At 34.3% G+C, this 16,499-nt stretch overlaps 1 long non-coding RNA gene across 1 annotated transcript; it reads left to right on the top strand.

The window, feature by feature from the left end:
* The first annotated feature begins 1,350 nt into the window (after positions 1–1,350).
* On the top strand, positions 1,351–15,897 carry LOC134737227 (uncharacterized). Its single transcript, XR_010121916.1, has 3 exons — positions 1,351–1,434; positions 13,497–13,544; positions 15,496–15,897. It is a non-coding gene; the product is annotated as an uncharacterized lncRNA (long non-coding RNA).
* Positions 15,898–16,499: the final 602 nt, after the last annotated feature.

Below are 16,499 nucleotides of genomic sequence, written 5' to 3'. Positions count from 1 at the left end.
AAATCAGCTTTCTTTATAAAGAAATTTATAATTTATAAAGACATTTTCTTTTGCATAATTCCATTAATGTGTAGATTCTGGTGATTAATATTATTTCTCCTTCTATCATGAGCCCTTTTGGGAACCTAGTATTGATAATAACAGAATCTCTGAAATCTCAGAATTAGAATAAATCTTGAGTTAGCCTTTTCATTTTCTCTAAGACTCACATAAAGCTTGTCCCTAAAATGTAACTTCAATCTCCATGAGATTAACCAATATTAACTTGAACACTTATAGACTGCTGAAACTAATGACCTCTCTATATTTAAGGTTTTATTTATGACAACTGACATCTTTCTTCCTTTAATTCATAGCCATTAATACTATTTTTGCCTTCTGCTGCCATTCGGAAATTCTTTTTCATAACAGAATAAAGCATTTTCCTTTTATCTGCTGCTTTCTCCTATTCAAACTCTAAAACCCACGTATCTTCACTCTGACTGGTTCCTTCACTATATTGCCCATTTGGGGCAACAGGTCTGTCTCTAGCTCATTAGTAGTCTTCAGGTAAATAGGGCCAATTGTGTGGGTCTTCTTTAGAGCAATCCCCAGTTCTTGATTTAGAAGGGATTTAAACTGAGCCTTTGTTTCTTCCCTTTGGAACCCTACAGAACTCTACTTCCCAGGTTATGCCATGAGGGAAAAATTACAGTCATGAAGGAACAAACTCACATTAAAATAAACAGAAACTCTCACATTCGTTGATCATAAATACTTCCAGTTTTTAACATTTGTGGCCTTCCTGTGTCCTCCCTCCTCCCACCCCATACCAATTAGGTCTTCCTGCTTCTACCTCATGCCCACTATTGCCCTTGACCTGTATGCCCCATCCCCTCACTTTCATCCTTATGACTGTACACCTGCTGATAGCCCTTATCTACTGCATGCATTTTGACAATTCTACATAATTGTTTCCCTCAGTTCATAAGTGCACAAACATGCCCTTGCCTCACTGATTTTAGAGAAAACAAATCAAATCAATCCCTCATATGCACAGTTATGCCTAAGTTCTTTGCTTGTCTTTAAACTTTTTGAAAAAAAAATCTGTAATTGCTGTATACTCTTTCTCACCTCACATTCTTTCCCAAAATCCACTTAAATCAGACTTTATTTAATTCCTATCACTCCACAAATTGTCAGAGTCCAGATAACCAATGGATATATGGTTCCAAATGTATGGGAAATTATCTCCTTTAAATTACTTACTTGACTTCTCAGCAGCATGTGACAGAATTAATGATTCTTTTGGAAACACCCTCTCTTTGTTTCTGGGAACCCTCACTCATCTGGTTTTTCTTTTTATTCTCAGACTCATTTGATATTATTTGCTGCTTAAGCACTCAGTGTTAGTGTCCCTGAGGCCTGCCTTGCACTACTTTCTCTATCTAAAACGTAAGTACCATGTGCAAGTCAATGGTTTCCAAATATGTTTCTTTATTCCAAGAATAACTCTGAATTCCAAACTCATACTTAACAGTTGCTAACTTTATATTTCCTCTAGTATGTCTAATCTGTATCTTAAACCTTGACCTTGTTTATCCTGCATTCTTCCCCAATTTTAATCCTTGTCGCTACAAGGCATTGCAATCTACGTATTTGCTCCAGCCAAAATTCTAGAAATTGCTTTTATTTGTTCTCTAGCCCATCCCTTCATATCCACCATCATTAGATTTTTTTACTCTACCAATAAAACGTATCCCAAATCCATTCACTTCTCATCCACCTCTCTCCACTCACAGTTTTATCTCCTCACTGTCAATTTGTCCTAAGTTTATCTTTGTCTTGAGTGACTGCAGTAATCTCGCTGAGTCGCCCTACTCCCACGTTGGCCTCTCTACAATGCATTTTTAATGAGGCATTGAATATAATACTTTAAAATATAAATAAAAACAAAATTATAAGTATTTTATTTCATTCCACTAGAATATACATTCCAGGAGAGCCAGGGCTTTCTCTCCCATATTCACTGCTATATTCCTGCTCCTAGAATAATAGATGAGAAGTGGTTGATTCTCAGAAAACATCAGTGAATTACTGACTAATGAACATATTTTCAAGAAGAATGTTGTTAGGCAGGCACTGAAAGTATTGTCACTGGAAGTACGGGTGAGAGACCAGAATTTTCTACCTTGTCAGCAGGTCTCTAATTCTCTCTCCTGGTTTCTTTATTCCTCTTGTCTCAATCTTTCTGCATCACTATCTCCTTCTGCCTCCTCTGTTTTCCTTCTCTTAGCTCTGTCACTGCTTTAATTAAGTTTTCACTCCATATGCTGCTTGTCTCAGAGGAAAAATCTTGTCTGTAATGTTCATCAGTGGGATGGGCCCCAGGGAGAGTAGCAGTGTGTCCTGTTAACTGATTTTTAAAATAAAGAGTACTTGCCAGGGAACTCAGCATATACGGAATTCTACCAGGAATTGCTTGCTTTTTACAGAGCATGGCTGTGAATTCCCACACTGGCCCAGTCACACCTCTGGCCAGTGTGTCAAAATCTCTCAAAAGCAGAATGCCCAGACCTGAACTCCAGTTCTCCAAGGATTAGTATGCTCTTTTTAATCAAGCAAATACTCTACTCTTAGAGCTTCATTCTCCATAAGATATTATGGCAAGCCCATCACATTTTTTGACTCATGTGAGCTAAAGTCCCTTTTCCACACATGTTGCCATTATGTGATACCTCACACACATAAATGGTTTAGCAGAGTATATAGTATATAGCGAACACTTGAAATGTGGTATTTTAATAATTATTAATTTAATTTATTATTACTATAGTAACCAATATCCTTTGGACACTTACCTCCTACTCCCTATTGATTCAATTAACTCTGTTATTATTCCGTCTATATTTCTCCATTTTATTCACAAGGATAAATGTTTGTTAAATGGCTTTCTAAAATCCAGACATAATATATTTATACTGTCTTCCTAACGATAAGATAATGAAAAAAAATCCTCCAAGTTTTTTAAATATATTATCTCACTGGAATTAGCACTGGTGCTAGTATAGGAAATGATTTCAACTATGGAACACACCGATTTGGGCAGCATTTAAAGTTGTAGATCATTGCAAGTGACTAGAAGATTGGGTTCTCAAAAAGAAAATGATCTTCTTTCTTGTCAAGTAAATTAAATCTCCACAAATGATATAGAATTATATAATAATAGATGCTTGGAAATAATACGAGACTTGTCTCTCTTTGTAAAATACCCTAACATAAAAATTTTCCCTTTTGGAAATTCCATTCATAATTCAATTTGCAAACTTGCCTTGGCCACCATGAACAGTTAGTATATGTTTTCATTGGATGCCCCCCCCCCCAAAATTAATGATAGCAATGTTGGTCATTTTTTAAAAATTATCATGCTGCACTAAAATATTTTATAAAAATGAATTCATCTTGTTGACCTTTACTACTTCCACTTACGTAATTTATTCCTGATCTTCTCTATTCCTCCCAACTCTCCTATCCACCCCCATTCTCCTATTAAACAAAACTTTGCTGCACTGTTAGTACATTCTCCCTAAAGGGTAAACTAGCTAAAACACTCAGAAAATAACTAGAATGAATACTTTTGAGAAAATGTAAATAAAATATCTGAGTAAGTATTGGTAAAAATAAATAAGACTATAAACAATTGAAAAGGTAGGTTAGAAGAGAGATCTGAGAACAAGGCATTTTAGTATTAAAATAAAATTATGCATAAAGTTTAAGTATTTATAATATTTTATTTATTTTTTTAGAATGTTTCTTCATTGATTGTTGGTTTTTCTTCAAGCTCTGCTCAAAAGCCTTTATTTCCTTACTCTCCTCAGTTCTCCTAGATAGTTTCTAAGCTTCAGTTGCCATTGATACCTAAATAGCTATGCCCCACCCAACAGACATTAATAAGAGACTTCATGATTCTTCATACAATTATTGAGTCTCCATCTCCCTATATGTTCCTCCAGGTGCCACAAATATGCACATGTTCAAAATGGATTCACACTTTCCTCCGTGAACTTGTTCCAGGATGTCCCAAGTATGCCATGCTTTCTTCCCGTTGTATAGATCTTTGCATTTCCAATCTCTCATCTGGAGATACTCATCTTTGTGTGTGTGTGTGTGTGATTTCTGCTTATTCTTAGGTCCAGAAATAGACAAACGTTCTTCCAGAAAGGCTTTTCCTGACTTAGTTTGTGATATAGTCTTCCTTCGGTGCTTCCAATCACAAAGCACTGTATCTCAGTTGAGACAAAACTTCTATTTCAATTGCCTATGTACGTGTCTATACCACTGAATGGTCTAGCACCTTGTCTGTTTTGTGCCATTTGTGTATATTTATAAATTAGCGTATATTTATAAATTAGCATGTCTATAAACTGGGCATTCAATAAATAAGTCCACTTATTGAACCCTTCTTAAACATTTGCTATGGAACAGACACGCTCTTAGATATCAAAATCATATAAATACTACTAAGCCTTTTTCTTTTTTTTTTTTTTTTTTTTTGAGACGGAGTCTCTGTCGCCCAGGCTGGAGTGCAGTGGCGCAATCTCGGCTCACTGCAAGCTCCGCCTCCCGGGTTCACGCCATTCTCCTGCCTCAGCCTCTCCGAGTAGCTGGGACTACAGGTGCCTGCCACCACGCCCGGCTAATTTTTTTTTTTGTATTTTTAGTAGAGACGGGGTTTCACCGTGGTCTCGATCTCCTGACCTCGTGAGCCGCCTGCCTCGGCCTCTCAAAGTGCTGGGATTACAAGCGTGAGCCACCGCGCCCGGCCTAGTAAGCCTTTTTCTTATTTTCAAGGGCAACTAGGACAGCATGCTGGTAGTCAAACAACAGGTACAAACTTAGTGGTGGCAAAGTCGTGATGGGATAGAAAGCAAGGTTATACCAAGGGTCGGGATTCATAAGAAAAAAGACAGCAGATGGCTGAATGAGGAAGAAGAGTTTTTTTTAATTCTGTAAAAGAAGTGTTTATGGAACCATTTTATTGAACATCTACTATTTACCAGTTGTTTTGCAGCAGGATATTCTATACATGTGATCTAATTTAACAAATTTGACTAATTTGACTAATCATAACAAATCTATGATGTAGTAATTACTGAATTCTTATTCCAAGCTCATTGTTACCATTTATCAAAGAAAAGATAAAATAATTTGCTGATAAGGTGCTGAGTTTAGAAACCTAGATCTGCTGGCTCCAAATAAAATGCTATATAGTGAGTCCTTAAATGATGAAGGGTTAGAATTGATTATGTATTCAGGTACTGAAGTGAGGGCAGATAGAGTTGCCAGTGGGCAAAACAAACAAACAAAAAAACTAAATAAGTAAAAGAGTTGAGTTCTTTAGGTTGGAGTATTGCTAAATAATCTTTTAATGATCCATGTGTCTCTGAATGTAAATTCATCTGCTGTTCAAGATGTGGCATGGTAGATGCTCCAATAATGATGCATATATATCTTGTTAACTAAATAAAACAGGGCCTAGATTATTAGCAAAGACACTATAAAGACAGCTTTATATGGCATGCTAATATGAAGAAATCATTAAGTAATTTAAGCCTGGAATTGTGCTAAGAAGACTTCATGTGTTTTTGGAAAAAGAAATAATTTAATTAATATTTAGAAAATAAAATAAATTCTCTAGTGCTAAGCAGTAGAAACATTCTATGAAGATGTAGGATAAATCATGAGTAAGAACAGGGAACCACCACTGTCTCACATAAATCTTTTTAAATAGTACTTACTAGCATTTACTGTGATTTTCTCTTTGCCTATCTATCTACCTAAACCAAACCATAATTTCTTAAGAGAAGCATCTAGGTGTAGCACATTCTCCATTTTAACCCAACATCAGAGCAGTTGTGCCACATAGTAATTTTTTGTTAAATATCTATTAAGTAAACATTCAATGTAGTTATGTGAGCAACATTCTAATTCTAGAGGCATCCTTGTAGACATGTGCTAGGGAGATTTCCTTCGTCTGCAATTCATGTTTCTATGAGTTATATGAGTTTCATGCTGAACTGCTATATTAGTTTGAAGGTAGAGTGAGGTTATAACTATTGAATTTGGTTTCATACAAAAATATTTGTGAGAATCTGCTATTTCCCAGGAATTATTCTATTTGGTTGAGGTATATCAATGGACAAAATACACCTAAACCCCTTCCCTGATACTACCTACAGTTTAAGATAAATATTTTATTTTATCATTTTCTTCCTTCGATGTCTATAAATCCTAGAAGAAAATAAGCCTCCAATAGTTAGAATTCATCAAATGAATCTCATAAAATATGTATTATTTATTTTATTTTTGCTATACCTTTAACCAAAATAATTTTATTTCTGCCAAATAAAAATAACATTAATAGTAGTTTAAATGGCACTAAAGGACCTACTAACCATAACCAAATTAACTACATTTATATTTAATAAATTAACCACTTAGCCATATATAATGTAGAATTGTATTTGAAACCATTGTTTTGAGACTTCCTTCAAAATATTCTCATGCTATGGCACTTTTTAAAATCTAGTGTAAGAAACTTGCATGAAACAGAAGTTTCATTTAAATACAAATGGTGAATTATATGTCATCCAATATCTCTATATCTCACACTGTCTGTTCTTTTGATGGTTTGGAACACCATTACATTTGGAAGAGAGATAGTTTTCTAGTTATGCTGACCAATTTCATGCACTGAAAGGGCATTTTGTATTATCATATGTCTTAAAAATGTTATTGTTTTAGTCACTTTCATTTGTCATTCAAGTAAAAAAAAAAAAAAGAAAGAAACCCGACTAAGCTTCTATGGAGGACAAAAGTAAGAATAATTGCTAAAAGTTATTGGTGAAGTAAGCACAGCCTCTATGAGAAGAATGAACCTCCAAATAGTTCTAGTGTCTAATAAGGAAATAGTCTCCCTTGAAAAATTATCTATTGCAATTTCAAATACAGGAAAGCCAAACTTCTGTTAAGGATACCATAGGAGGAGTTTGTATTTTGGGAAAGAGAGTGAACTACAGTGTGCTTCTCTAACTCAGCAAGGTATGGAAGTCAATATAAAAGCTTGTCAGTAAAACAGATTTTAGGGTTGCAAATTCATCTATCTTTATTTAATATGTCTGGGATATTGAAGTTTTCAAGTTATATTTTGGAGGGTCATGGCCTTGTTGTTTTCTAGAAGGGACTTCAATGGTCACCACCTAGCGAGGAAGATAATTACATGGGGTGGAAGTAGGTAGGACTTTGGAGTGCCAATCTATACTACAATCCAAAAATTGATTTTTTAAAAAATTTAGGAACGTTGTTATTAGAGGAAGATTTTCTTCTCTTACAAATGGTAAAAACCTGTCATCATGTACCACTTTGAAATTTCTTTGTAATGTGAACATCCTAGAAGATATTATAAACTAAGCTGGGTGCGGTGGCTCACGCTTGTAATCCCAGCACTTTGGGAGGCCGAGGCGGGCGGATCACGAGGTCAGGAGATCGAGAGCAGCCTGGCCAATATGGTGAAACCCCGTCTCTACTAAAAATACAAAAATTAGCCAGGTGTGGTGGCACGCGCCTGTAGTCCCAGCTACTTGGGAGCCTGAGGCAGGAGAATCACTTGAGCCTGGGAGGTGGAGGTTGCAGTGAGCCGAGACTGCCCCACTGCACTCCAGCCTGGGGAATGGAGTGAGACTCTGCCTCAAAAAAAAAAAAAAAAAAAACGATATTATAAACTATATTACCACCATTTGTAGTAAATTAACTTCACCACTTGTAAATGTTAGCTGTTTTCATTGGACATTTAACACAGCAGCTTTGGGACAATCTGGGAAATCAAATAATGATGTTCAGCCTCCTGCTGCTACTCACTTGGCAGATGAAATCACTTATCTTAGTCTAGACAGAAAAGCTATCTGCCCTGCCATTGCATCCAGAGGATGTGGAGGTAAACAGATTTCTCTACGAGAAGTTCCTTTTTCTGCCACAGTTTATTTAAATATAGTAAATTCCTATTTAAAGACAAATCAAACAGCAATGCTACTGTGTCATGTTAAAGAGTTTTAGATTATGCATCCACAAATACAGGGAAGATTTCAGTAGGAAATCATGTCAAATAATCTTTCTTCTAACATCTTATACCTTTAAAATTAATCAGTACAAATACTCTGGAAGGTCTCTAATGTTCCATTCAATCCTTTGCAAAAATCATGATGAGTTGTGGTTGGGGAAAGAATTTAGAAAATCTGAAAGAGAGCCTGTTATTCTATGGAGAACCCCTCCAAAATCCAACAACATCATTAAATAAATCTTAATTTAAGAATAGTACAACATAGTAACTTTTAAATCCTAAAGAAACAGAATAGAATATAAATGCAATATACTGTGTTCATATTCATTCACATGTACATGCATGCAAAAAAAATAAATTTACATCCTTAGATATTTAATTTTCCATAGACATCTACCCATGTGAACTTTATTTTATTTTTCTTGTTTTCATTTTTCTTTCTCTACTTTAACCGGCTTAAATACAAAAAGAGCAGCCTGAAGATACGGAACAACAGTTTCTGCTTTGGAGACAAAGTGTAGATTACCCAGGTCAAATAATTTATTTCCTCAATTGACTCAATTCACAAAAAGGAAATTTATATTGGAAGATAAAATAGAAAAAATATTAATAGCCTGTTATACATTATTAGCTGTTCAAGAGCAAAATGAAATATAACGTTTCCCAGGTTCTCAGTTAAAGCTTTTTGAAAATTGATAACATTAAAAATATTAGGAGTAATATTTATTATTTTCGTAATTTATAGTTTGTATTTGAAATTCTGAAAATATAAAAAAGTCTATTCTTTTTTGACTTTTTAAAGTGAAATGAATAAAATAAAAATATCAGGATTTAATACACAATATAGCAGCAGTCCCCAGCCTTTTTGGCACCAGGGGCCAGTTTGGTGGAGGCAATTTTTCCAGGATGGGCAGCAGTGCGGGGAACATTTTGGGATGAAACTGTTCCATCTCAGATCATCAGGCATTAGATTCTCATATGGACCACACCACCTAGATCCCTTACATACACAATTCACAATAGGGTTCCTGTTCCTACAAGATCTAATGCCATCAGTCATCTGACAGCAGATGGAGCTCAGGCAACAACGTAATGCTCGCTGGCAGGCCCCTCACCTCCTGCTGTGTGGCTCTGTTCCTAACAGACCACGGACTGCTACCAGTCCCCGTCCCGGGGATTTGGGACTCTGCAATACAATAATATATCTTTCCACTTAGAGCTCTCCTAGCTTCAAGCGAAAATCATAAATAAGGTGACATCAAAAAATAAAGAAAAGGTGCTGATTATTTGAAGATATTAAATAATTAAATATTTAGGAACCATACAAAATGTGAATATTCACACTGATTGTTAAATATTTTTTATATTTTATTGCAGTTAGGATTTTCAGAAATAGCAATAATAAATTTGCCTCATTATCATACAGAACCACAGAGCTATAGAGAAAAGGGTTGTAGACAGACTGGAATTTTTCCTGCATTATGAAACATTTCAGGAATTGTTCATTAAATGGGAAAGTTTGCTTTGACTCATTGGTAACTCTTCTCTACATAAAGATTTCTTTTATAATAATAATCCCCATACTGGCAATATAATCTATGTTTTCACAGGTCAATTGACAGTGAATGTCTTTGTACATACACATATGATTCATTAACTTGATTTTTTTAGTTAAAATTTCACACTCAAAGGCCAATCAACTCAGGAAAGCTATCCTGAATATATGTAGGCATTTTGGATTAATCCCTGTTCATATGTCAGTGTGAAATTACTGTAAGAGGGCCAGTTTTTATTTTGAAAGGAGTCAGAAATTTTGCTAGAAATGGGTGTCTTCTTGAACAGTTTATACCTATCATTGCGGACAGTCTGCATATTGATACTGAACATTTTAATGACACAGTGGTGAAGTGAACCTTGGTGGAAGACATGGAGTTCAGAGTAGAGAGCAAAGAATGGATGGAGAGGAGCAGGTAGCATTCCCCTGTAGCTTTCCAAGCTTGTCATTTGGCCACCCATCTATCCTGCATGGTTCCTTGAAAGCTGTCAGTTTGAAGAAGTTGTTTGAGAATTGTTCTCTGAAGTATCCCAAGATTCTGAAGATAAAAATAGCAGCTTTTATCCATATGGATGAGAAAACTGGACTAACTGAAGGACCCAGGATATGAAAATCCAAACTGAAAAATACTATATTTTTATCTTTCTTGATGTTTTCTTAGTTGTGTGTCTGACCTAAAATATTATTAAATAAAAAGAACATAGGATCCTAAACATTTTGTTAGAGAGGAGGCAAAAAGCTAGAATAAAATGCAAGTAGGTTAAATTTCTAAAAATGCACATTGGTTAGGTAAAACCTTAAATGTTACACAAATTAAGAATAGACTCTTACACTTCCAAGCATTAGTTTTATATTTGATTCACATTGAGTTGTGTTTTTATGACATCAATATTTTTATGATCATTAAAAGAAGACTTTTTTGTTATATAACATATTTAATTAATATTTTTAAATAATTTATTATGTACTTTCTACTTTGGCTGATAGACATGAGTTTCTAAAAACATAATAAAATAGTTTGTACTATCCAAAAACTGTTCAGACAGTTTAAGATAATTGATGTTGAGATGAGTAAACATGGCAGTATATTAAATAATAAGCATTATGTATTTATTTAATTATAGAATAGGACAACATAAATAAACATGGCATAATAAGTATAATAAGGTTGACTCATATAGCATGTTGTAATAAGGAAATATTTGGTAAACATGGGGCCAGTCTATATCTATGCAAATAAACACAACTTTATATTAATGTAAGCACTATTATGTTTATGTATAATTGGCATAATTTGCCTCAAACCTCGCACCAATAAGTAATTTTGAATGAAGATAAATTACTATGAAATAACTGGTCCATACCTACTAGATATACCTAGGCCTGACTTCCAGTGATAGAGAAAATGGAGGTTGTAGCTATACTGCATCTGAATATAAACATACATTTATACAATGAAAGTATACTCAGAAATATAACGCTGAGAGTTCCAGCCAAAATGGTGGGTTGAACACACACTTCTAATTCTTCTCCTTCAAATTTATCTTGACACTTCAGAAAATAATTATTTGTTAACTGAATAACACTATGCAGCCATAGAGACAGAAAAAAAACAAAAAAACTCATTACCAGCATGCTTTTTAGAAATATGAACTCTAAGGCCAATGACAACTACCAAAAGAGTTGAAATTGGTTGCCTTTGGGAGAAAAAAGATAAAATTGAGAAGATTTCTGCCATTTTTTACGTTGTAATATGTTTTTGTTTTAACAAAATTATTTAGTTTTTAATTGTGTGAATATATGTTCAATAAACATAAAATATTAAAGTATTGTTTAAAAAAAAACTTCTAAATAAGCCACTCCCCCTGCAAATGAGCAAAAGACCTGAATTAGGCAATTGAGAATAGAAGATACCTGAATGACTAATGAATATATGGAAAGGAACTCAAAACCATTAATCATCAAGAAAATGTCATTTCAATTCATGACACCCTCAGTATGACTAACAACAGTAACAATGACAAGACAGAACCAACTATTGGTAAAGATGTTGAACAAACTGAATTTTCATACACAGTCACGAAGAACGCAAATTGGTACCACCACTTTAAAAAACTATTGGCAGTGTCTCCTAAAGCTGAGAAGCTGAACATTTGCATAACTTAAGACCTAGTAATTCCTTTCTTAAGTAATTCCCAGCAAAAGTAAAGCTCATTTATACTCATATGTCCATAAAAAGACATACTCTGGAATCTTCATGGCAACAATATTAACAATTGCCTACAATTTTAAACTGTATGAATGCAAATTAAAAGTAGAATGGAAAATGCATGTTGATATATTCATACAGTTAAATGCTATGCAATAATGAGAATGAAAGAGCTACAATTACATGAAATAATAAAATGGTTAGATCTCACAAAGAATGTTGAGGGGAACAAGACAATCATAAAAAAAATGCACACTGTAAGATTCCATTTATATAAACTTAAAACAAAACCCAACACAACTAATATATGGTGTCGTCATTCCGGATAGTGTTTGGTTTCTATTTAGTGGATTGTGACAGAACTGGAAATCTGGGTAAGATTAATAGGGTGCCAGTAGTGTTCAGTTTCTTCAGTTTGGATACTGATTATGTGAGTGTGCCAGGTTTGTGAAAATCCATAAAATTATGATGAGAACATGCTTTTGTATCTGTTAATTTTCAAGATAGAGTTAAACTTAATTAATAAAAAAGAATATTTCCTAGAACTAAAGATATGTATACATCCTCAAAAAAAAAAATCCAACTTATTGACAAGTAGGCTGAATGTTCATTTGAGTAAAGACCTGAATGACAAAAAAGAGTCAGTTTCAAGAGCTTTCTATTCAGAAATGTCAAATATGAAGGTGCTATGGTAGAATCATGACTAGCACATTTTGAGGAACAAAAAGAAGTTAGCTATAGATGACAGAATGAAAGTGCTCAGAGAGAGATCAGATGGTAAAAGACCTTTGTCTTTTTTGTTTTGTTATGGAGTTTAAATTGTATTTATCATGAGGGTTTAACACAAGGTAGTAATATAAACTGATTTACTTTTTTAAAAGATCACCTTGAGTGTTCAGAAGAGAACACATGAGCGGATAAAAGATGGAGATTATTTAGAAAACTATTATATTAGTCTCTGTGAAAAAAGATGATTATGACTTGAAAATGGGTTTTAGCAATGGAAATGAATAAAAGTGAATAGAATCTGGATATATATTAGAGGTAAAAATGCTAATATCTGCTTACATATTTGACTGCTTGAATAAGATAAAGACAATTTAAGAATTACTCACAATAGTTAATTTGAGCAGTTACATTGATGGTGGCCTTTACTGAATTGGGTTGTATCAGGGTATCAAAAATTCAGAGTAGCAAGGAGCAAGATGTTTTGTTTATGTTGAGTTTGAGACCTTCAGATAGATCCTTACAGCTTCCTGCTTAAATACTTTAAGTAATAACCAGTTATTTTATAGCAGCGATAAAATCATCCCATGGTTAGATGAAAACTGCATCCTCAGATCATTCACTACACCTTTAGAAGAGGGCCAGTGCCTTTTCTAAAACTTTCTTGATTCAGAGATTATGGATTCTCTAAATGATGCATCCATGCAGTCAATATTTCTTTCAGTCATCTGTGTTTTTAACATTAATTAATTCAACATGGTGCTGGTATCCATGTTGGCTTTAGTCTATCAAGTGTTTGTAAACATACCTTGTGCCAAATTCCTCTTCCCTTAGGAGAGGTTGCTTGTGGGAGCTTGCTTGGGCCCTCCTGTAGGTATTTCTGTTAACAGTTTGCCCTGCTTGTCCTCCAGATTCACATGCCTGTAACTGAATTCGAGGAAAACAAAGCCTGGGGCTAGGTGAGCATACCTGATAACTCTTACCCAATAAACCATTGCTGTGACTGCAAAAATCTTTATAATAATCTATAAATCTCTTTCAATTGCTAGAAAAATGAATAATTTCTTACTATAATAATTTAGGGTCTCTAATGACCTTACTTTTCATTGAAAGGTGATAACATTTTCATCAATGAAGTAGGTTCATATACCCTTCTGTCTAGTACACCAGGGACTGGGTAAGATAAGCCAAATTTCATTCCTCTTTAATGAAAATAATTTATTTATCAACAAGGTTAGAATTTCATTCGCTAACATTAGGTCTTCAAACGTCTTTGCATATTCAGGTGTTAGTGAATTCTATTAGTAGAAGAATGGGTTCAACAATCACTTCACATGAGACTTTTTATAGGATCGGGGAGCCAGTCTATTTTCATTAACTAAATTTATGAATATGGATTGTTTGACTTCCCAGTCCACTGACATTAACTGCAAATGTACTGTAACATTAAATGACTTTGTTTCCTTTCTATAGGGACCCCAAATCACGTCCATGGAAGTTCTCTCTCTCTCTCTCTCTCTCTAGAGCATAGTACCAAGAGTGAGGAACTTGTTTTTTTTTTTTTTGAGACGGAGTTTCACCCTTGTTACCCAGGCTGGAGGGCAATAGCGCAATCTCGGCTCACTGCAACCTCTGCCTCCCAGGTTCAAGCGATTCTCCTGCCTCAGCCTCCCGAGCAGATGGAATTACAGGCATGCGTCCCCATGCCCGGCTAATTTTGTATTTTTAGTAGAGACAGGATTTCTCCATGTTGGTCTAGCTGGTTTTGAACTCCTGACCTCAGGTGATCTGCTCGCCTCGGACTCCCAAACTGCTGGGATTACAGGTGTGAGCCACTGTGCCCAGCTGGAACTTTATTTTTCATAACTGATAGTACAATTTCTATGGAAAATAGTTACTCCACTTTGAAATTGTCTTCATTTCTGCAAGTTGAGATCTCTCATTATTTCAACTTCTATAAAATTAAAAGAATTCTTTTTTTTAAATTAGCCTAGCTATGTGTTTGTATCTTATCCTTTGTGTCTATTCCTAAATCTTCAATCATAATTTGATGTACTCTTAAAATGCTGACCTGATATGAGTACATACAGAGAAGTGGCATAGGAAAACTTTAATATGGTAAATCACTGTGAAACACTATGGATTTGGGTTTGCAACACTGAATAAATAGATTATTCAAATACTAGTTCATTCCTTGTAGTAAAAATTATTTTAGTCCATTCATTCTTTAAATAATCATTTTACACTGGCTTTTCTTTAAATGGTGAATGAATTAGACACTACTATGTTTTAGTACATTGTTAGAGTTTAATTTATAATTTTATCCTCAAACAAACATGTTTTGTGGCAAAAGTAGGTAAGTAAGATAAAAGTAAAAAGATGGCTTGACTCCTGTCTTTATTTAAATCAGACCAAAGCATTCCATAAGGCATGGTGCAAGGAAGTGGCTAAATACTCAATAGCTAAATTATAGAGTTTTATGTGTTATACTAGATGACTTACACACACACACACATACACATGTTCACGCATCTATTTCCTTGAGTGAAAATTTCCATTTTCTAAACAGTTCTGCTAGCCTTCTGTTTCTACATTCTAACCAAACCAGCAGAACTAATTAGAAAACGGTAAAGAATGCCAACATGGATTTTCAAATTTCTGAGTAATGTTTTGAAAAGTAGAAAGCACTTCTCTTAGAAACAGTTGCTGTTGTGTGTAGAGATATATTGTATGACAACATGACCTGAAATTGAACTTTCAATGCCTTTTTTAAGCATAAAACATATCAGGGAGAATCACTTTGATAAGTTCTCCAAGCAATTAGATAAAATATTTCTAATTAGTAATTGTTTTGAATATGAAAGTTTTCTCCTCTATTTCTCTCTCTCCCATCCCCTGCCTGGAAACCAGATCTTCAGGAAACTTGAATAGCTGGACCATGAAGCCATAATAAAATAGCTTCTATCCATCTGTTGACCAGTAAAGTACATAGGAGGAAATGAATTACCTGCTTTAAGCTAGTCTTTGAAAACCCAAACATAATTTGATGGAAAATGCCACACTCAACTTCAGGTTATCAGGGTTCATCAGCTTGCAGGCATGGCTTTATTAAAAATTAGGAGTCCAAATGATGTATTTTGTTATCATATCTAAACATCCTGGCTGCTGCTCTGTATCAGATTCCCATAAAAGTACAGAAAACTAAATGATAGATTACTATGTGGCTTATTTTATTTCTAACAGAAAAATTCAATTTCTGAGTAATGCATTTGTGGAAGTTGGCCTTGACAAATATACAAATTAAAGATAGAAAATGAGCAATATATGTGGTAATTTAATTTATTACTTTGTAAGCTACATCTGATACATCTCAAGGAAAGGAAATTATTTTAATGTGTATAATGTGGTGTCAGCTAGTTCATACCTGATTTTGGTAAAGTGGAAAGAAACCAAGAGGGAAAAACATAGGCTAGAATTATATGGATTAGGAACAGAATTGCCTAAAGTATTAGAGGGTAGTTTGGATATTTGATTAGCTTTATTTTTCTTAATTATTTATGAGTATTAATGCAAATAAGTCATTTGACCTTGTAGGACTAAAATCCCATTAGTCTAGGACTATATATTTTCTATGTGCTGAACAGCTAGCAAAGACCTCACATTACTATCTTAATCTCTATTAACCTCTGGCTGGTTGTGACCATTTTTGGCTATGCTTCCCAATTCAAGTTACTTAAATTTTATTGTTTCTGAGAAGTCACAAGCTCTTGATTTTTGTTTCTCTCAAAGTAACTATTTTCCCTTTTTAGTTAAGTAGCTTTAATAAAACTATGTTTAAGTTTTAAAAATTTATTTTCAATCATCCAAGGTGTATATTGATACTGGCTTTTTACCGCTGTTGGGCACAGCAGCTT

Source organism: Symphalangus syndactylus, chromosome 7 (genome assembly GCF_028878055.3).
Source record: "Symphalangus syndactylus isolate Jambi chromosome 7, NHGRI_mSymSyn1-v2.1_pri, whole genome shotgun sequence".
In the NCBI taxonomy this organism is placed as follows: domain Eukaryota; kingdom Metazoa; phylum Chordata; class Mammalia; order Primates; family Hylobatidae; genus Symphalangus; species Symphalangus syndactylus.
The sequence above is the reverse complement of the archived record's forward strand: the minus strand, read 5'-3'. Positions and strand labels throughout refer to the sequence as shown.